This window comes from Physeter macrocephalus, chromosome 7 (genome assembly GCF_002837175.3).
Source record: "Physeter macrocephalus isolate SW-GA chromosome 7, ASM283717v5, whole genome shotgun sequence".
In the NCBI taxonomy this organism is placed as follows: Eukaryota; Metazoa; Chordata; class Mammalia; order Artiodactyla; family Physeteridae; genus Physeter; species Physeter macrocephalus.
Window position 1 is genome coordinate 147,479,937 of NC_041220.1, and position 6,331 is coordinate 147,486,267.

Consider the following 6,331-nt stretch of genomic DNA (forward strand, 5'->3'; position numbering starts at 1 on the left):
TGGCCTTGCCACGCCGAGTCCGCTGTTTTTCTGGCCTAACTTCCTTCTCCTGCGCTCTTCTTCCTGCAAAAGTTTCATTGTGCACAGCTCCTTGGAGCTCCTTTCTATCTGTTGGATGGGAGGTTGCCAAATTCATGACTCATTAAATCAAGCCAAAAAGACCTTTACAATCTACTCAGTTGAATTTTTTAAACATTGGAACTGGTTTATTATCCTGGATAAGGTAAAGTGCAAAGTTTTACCACTGTTTTTCTTTTTTAAAAAAAAAAATACTTCTTTTGAAGTATAGTTGACTTACAATGCCGTGTTACTTTCAGGTATACAGGAAAGTAATTCAGTTTTATATATACATATGTGTATATATATATATGTATGTGTATGTATACACTTTTTAAGATCGTTTTGCTTTATAGGTTATTACAAGATGTTGAGTAGAGTTCCCTGTGCTGTACAGTAGGTCCTGGCTGTTTATCTATTTTATACATAATGAAAACGTTTGAAATATTGTGAGAATGACCAACGTGTGACCCAGAGACACGAAGTGAGCAAATGCTCTTGGGAAAAACATGCAGGGTCGCCTCAAAGCTTTCGTTGGTTACAAAAAACAAAAACAAAACAAAACAAAACAACTACTCTATCTTAGAAGTGCAATAAAATAAGGTCTGCCAGTAACTGCAAACAGAAAGAAAGGAGCTTGTGGTGTTTGGCTGCCTTTGCTGTCACTATAGATAAAGCAAATCTGGAAGCCCCCCCCCCCTCCCATACACACACCCACCTCCTTGACTTTGCAAGTGTTTTCTCTCGGGGCGTGTCACGGCCCGGTGTCACCCTGACCGGAGCACACTGGCTGCCAGACAGGCCAGCTCCAGAGGATGAGGGACATGTGATTTTTACACGGCTGGTGATACCAAATGTCTTCCAGATGCCGGATGATCCACTTTTAAAAAAGTCTAATTCGTCATTAGAAAATGAAAAAGTATATGGGTGTCCTTTTCATTTTCGTTGAGTAAAAGTCACCTTTGCTCACACTGATTTTTAGGGCCATTAGTGGGTTGAAACTTGGGGACCCTTCAAAGACATGTGGGAGGCCCCGAAATAGTCTAAGCCGAGGGATTGTTGAGATAGGAAACGGAATTTCGAGGCAAATAAGCACGGCAGCTGGAATGCTCTCCACATGTGATTATTACTCTTTGTTGCGGTGCGCGGGCTTCGCATTGCAGTGGCTTCTCTTGCTGCGGAGCACGGGCTCTAGGCGCATGAGCTTCAGTAGTTGCAGCACGTGGGCTCAGTAGTTGTGGCTCGCAGGCTCAGTAGTTGTGGCACACGGGCTTAGTTGCTCCACGGCATGTGGGATCTTCCCGGACCAGGGCTCAAACCCATGTCCCCTGCATTGGCAGGCGGATTCTCAACCACTGCGCCACCGGGGAAGTCCCTCTATTTTTATTTGTTTTATCTTATTCTCTTCTATTCTACTTTATTCTTACTTTGTTCTATTTATTTTACCTTATTTATTCTTATTTTATTCTTAGTCACACTTATTTTATTCTATTTATTCTATTCTATTCTACTGTTCTTATTTATTTTGTTTTATTTTAGTTTAGTTTAGTTTTTCACAATTTACGGGATTTCTTTGTATCCCAATTTAAGCAATCCAACTGTAATCCAAGTATTTTAAGACAAGGGTGACGATATTCCCTGCCTTGATATTTGATGAAATTGTGAATTATTGATCATTTTTAAGGTGTAGTAGTTTTTAAATATGAAATTTCACTTTCAGAGATAGTTACTCAAATATTTGCAGATGAAGTTTTATGATGTCTGGGATTTGTCTGTAAATAACCCAGGGTGAGATGAGGAATAGATGAAACAAGACTGGCTGAGTTTACAAGCGTATACTATTCTTTTTACCTTTGAAGAAAGGAACCTCCTATTTTAAACGAAACATTGAAAAACAGATTACATGGCGCACTCACAGGGCTGACAGGGAAGGCATTTGTGGAGTTTGGCTCAGCGATGCCTTGACACATCCTGGCGAATGTAGGGCCATTAAGAAGTGGTTCGTGAAGCCCGTGAGCCCATCAGTTCATGGTGGGCTGAACAGATTGGTGACAACCTCCCCACGTCTGGGCCACTCCCCTCCCCATGAACCCCAGCACAGAAGCAACCTCAGAAGACATTTCCCAGCTTCCCTTGCAGCTAGAGGAGGGGACCTGAATCCTGGGGTCTGTGACCAGATGCATCTGTTCCCAGGCTTTTCATGGGGGGCTCGAGACACAGCTGGAAGTCAGTCTCTCCAGAGGCAGAGATGGGACAGCAGGGCTGAGTCCCCGGGGCTGTGGTGCCCAGAGAAATATCCTCACAGGCCAATTTTGGGGTTTGGTTTGGGGGCATTTTCCTGGCTGCAGGGTCCCAAGGCTGGTTCTCCAGCTGAAGTCGTTTTCTGATAGTGTATAACCAACTAGTGCAAATTTAGCATCTTAAATCAACACACATTTGTTATCTCATGTGTGTTTCTGTTGGGCCAGGAGTCCAAGCCTGGCTTAGCTGGGTTCCTGCTTCAGGGTCTGAGCAGGCAGCCATCCTGGGATAAGCTGGGCTGTATTCTCCTCAGATGCTCAGCTGGGGTCGGGTCCACTTCTTGTGGAGTTTGAGGCTGTTGGTGGAATTCATCTCCCAGCAGCTGCAGGCAGGGCTGATGCTTCAGTATCTTGCTGGAAGCAGCTCTCAGGTCACCGATCCTTCTGTATCATGTGAGTTCCTCTATCTTGGTCATTTACCTCATGGCAGCTTGGTTTGCCAAAGCCAGTGACTAGAGGAGAGAGAGACAGAGAGAGAGAGAGAGAGAGAGAAAGAATGAGAATAGAGCTTTTCTGGCTAAGAAAGCTACATCGTGTGTAACCATGGCCGTTGCGGAGCACAGGCTCCGGACGCGCAGGCTCAGCGGCCATGGCTCACGGGCCCAGCCGCTCCGCGGCATGTGGGATCTTCCCGGACTGGGGCACGAACCCGCGTCCCCTGCATCGGCAGGCGGACTCTCAACCACTGCGCCACCAGGGAAGCCCAGAAGTCTATTCTTTTGCTTGCACCTAAGAAACTTAATAGCGGACAGATCAACAGTGCAGTAGAGTGGCCCAAAACGACACTTGTGTCCCTTAATTATTTCTGCCTCTGACTGTCCTGTGTCTCTCCACCCTCCCTCACACACACACAAAAAAACGATGATGTGAAGAAAGGCATGTGAGTGCAGAGAGGATATCGTTAAGAGCAGACTCATCATTGTTTTATGGGAAAGACTGTCAGCACGGGTCTGATCTTTGTATGCATTTCCAGGGGCTGCCATAACAAATTACCTCAAACTAGGTGTCTGAAAAACAACAGTTTATTTGCTCATAGCTCTGGAGACCAGAAATCTGGAATCAACAGGTCAGTGAGGCTGATTCCTTCTGGAGGTTCTGGGGGGAGAATCTGTTCCATGCTACAGCCTCCACTTCATTCATGTGGCCTCAGAGGCCACCTGTGTCTTCAAAGAGGTCTTCTTGGACCACCTCCTGCCTATCATCCTCCATCCTCATCACCCTCTCTATCCATCACCCTCTGTATTTGTCAGGGTTCTCCAGAGAGACAGAAAAAATAGGATATGCGGACATACGTATAAGAGAAGATTTATTATAGAAATTAGTGGTGGTCCAGTGGTAAAGAATCCGCCTTCCAATGCAGGGGACGCAGGTTCTATCCCTGGTTGAGGAACTAAGATCCCACAGGCCACAGGGCAACTAAGCCTGCACACCACAACTACTGAGCTCGAGCGCCTCAACTAGAGAGCCCACGTGCTGCAAACTACAGAGCCCACACGCTCTGGAACCCTCGTACCACAGCTGCAGAGCCCACGTGCCACAACTAGAGAAGAGAAAACCCGCACGTCACAACTAGAGAGAAGCCCACGTGCCCCAGTGAAGAGCCTTTGCATCACATAGAAAGATCCCGCATGCCACAACTAAGACCCGAAGGAGCTAAATAAATAATAAATACATAAATTAATTAATTAAATCATTTTTTTAAAAAAAAGAAAGAAAGCAATTGGCTCATGGTTATGGAGGCTGAGAAGTCCCTCGGTCTGCTGTCTGCAAGCTGGACATCAGGAGAGCTGGTGGTGGTGTCAGTCCAAGTCCAAAGGCCTGAGAACACTGAGAAGATGGATGTCTTTGCTTAAGCAGAGAGGGAGCAAATTCCTCCTTCCACCATCTTGTTTTTCCATTCTAGCACTCAGTGGGTTGGATGAGTCCCGTCCACATGGGGTTTGACCTCAATCTTTTGCTTTCCAGCTTTCTGGAAGAGGCTCAGCCAACAACTTTACACTCCTGACATGGCCTCAGATGTAAAATTAAAGCCACATGGACTTGCTTGCTGGCATCTGTTTTTTTGTGTGTACCACCAAAAATGAAGTATTTCTTACTCATGATTATTTCCAGTCAGTGGCAGTTAAACAGGAAAAAATTACGGTTTTGACTGTGAAACATTTCCTGTGACTTTTGGCTATACTAGTGTTCTACTTGTGCTTTTTTTTCTTCTTTTTTTTTCTTTTCCTTGATACACTCTTTTTACATTAAGAAGCACCAATACTTCAGATATAATTAAAGACGATTTCAAACACTCCTATCTACATTTTTTTAGTCTCAATTTTCTAACATCAGCTCGATGACAGATAGATGAGGGAAAAAATGATTCCTACCAAAGAGAAATGCTGACAATAAGAAATAAAGTTCTAGGGGGCAGGTAGCTGTGTAGGTGGGGGCTTGGAGGAGGGAAATGCTTGTGGGCTTGGCCCTGGTGACTGCCAAAGGCCAATGGGTCAGGTGCTTCCCAGGCTTGAAGATTAAAGCCTTAAGCTTGAAAGGGCACTGGAGCCGATGTGATTCAAGGTAGTGGACTGGTTGAACATACACCAGATTGCAAATTTGTCAATTTTGGCTGACTACCCAAGAATAATTTAAACATCAGAAGAAAGTCTGGTGGACATGATTCGGTGTGGCCAGGTGCTAATAACATTCACCCATCCATCCATCCATCCATCCAGCTACTCCCCCCCCAACTCATCCATCCATCCATCCATCCATCCTTCCAGCCATCCACCTGTTACCCACTCATTCATCCATCCATCTATCCATCCATCTATCCATATATCCTCCCCTCCTTGCTATCTTCCTTTCTTCCTGCCATCCATTTTGTGTACGTGTGAGACTTCAAGTTGACCCTCCCATATCCTTTATCCCTTCATCCACAGTATGGAGCTTTGATTTTATTGCGGGGGGTGATGTAGTGGGCATTGTTTATGCTCCCCGAGCCTGGACACCTGACTGCCAACAGCTAGGAGTGCTGGCTATTAACTGCCCCTTCTTCACAGAACGGTCCTGGCCTGAAGATGAGCCACCTTACCCTAAAGGTTATGCCCATATACTCCCTTCCTAGGGTTGAAGGCAGTGCCTGGCCAACGACTGACGCCTGGGGTGGATAGAAGCCCCCCTGGCCTCTAGGAGATACATTCCACGCCCCAGAGTGCCCGGCAGGGTCAGGGTAAGCCTCATCCCCAGCTGACATACCTCCTTGCTCAGCTCTTGCCCCGGTCCTGGCCAGCCTCCCTAACGTTCTCCTACCGGGAGCTCTCCCTCCATAACCCACTGGCACAAGAAAGCCCATCTCAGGTTCTGCTTCTGGGAATGCAACTTGAGCCTCTTCCTTCTCACTGGCAGTACCTGATATTTTCTGCCAACTCCAGGCGGGTACTCTGCTCATTTAGTTTCTGGACTTCAGGCTTCCCATGGACCTTCTGTCTGCTCTCACCGCTTCCACGTCCAGGGGTGAGAGGGGAGGTCAGACTCCATCCTATGAAATTACCACCATATTTCCAGGGCCTCCTTCCTGAACTAGGTCACACTATAGGGCGTTCTCCAAATTTCCACTCTTACCATTTTAAAATACACTTACCTCCTATTCAAAAATAATACAGTGCAGAAAATTTAGAAAACACAGACACCAAAACATCCCTCAGAATATAAGAACTAAACCCTACTGAAGGTTTAGTGTGTATCCTGCTATTTACTTTCACTTATTTGTAGAGAGTTTCTGTAGAACATGCATTGGCTTAGGCTGTGCCTTTAAGATTTAGGAGTATTTGCAAAGCATTAAACGTTCTTCTACGATGCTTTCAAACGGCTGCAGAATTTCCCAGTACACACTGATTTCCTGTAGTGATATAGCTGTTTTTTGTTGTGTTTGTTTTTACTATTTTGCTGTTGTAAAGAATATTCTTTTTTTTTTTTTTTTTTTTTTTTTT

The 6,331-nt window shown here is 45.5% G+C and overlaps 1 long non-coding RNA gene across 1 annotated transcript in view; it reads right to left on the bottom strand.

Moving 5' to 3' along the window:
- Positions 1 to 293: 293 nt before the first annotated feature.
- The window catches only part of LOC112062070 (uncharacterized), a 17,665-nt gene continuing 11,627 nt past the window's right edge, over positions 294 to 6,331 (bottom strand). The window contains exon 3 of the long non-coding RNA XR_002890525.3: positions 294 to 2,809. This is a non-coding gene — a long non-coding RNA (uncharacterized lncRNA). The remainder of the gene's footprint in view (positions 2,810 to 6,331) is intronic.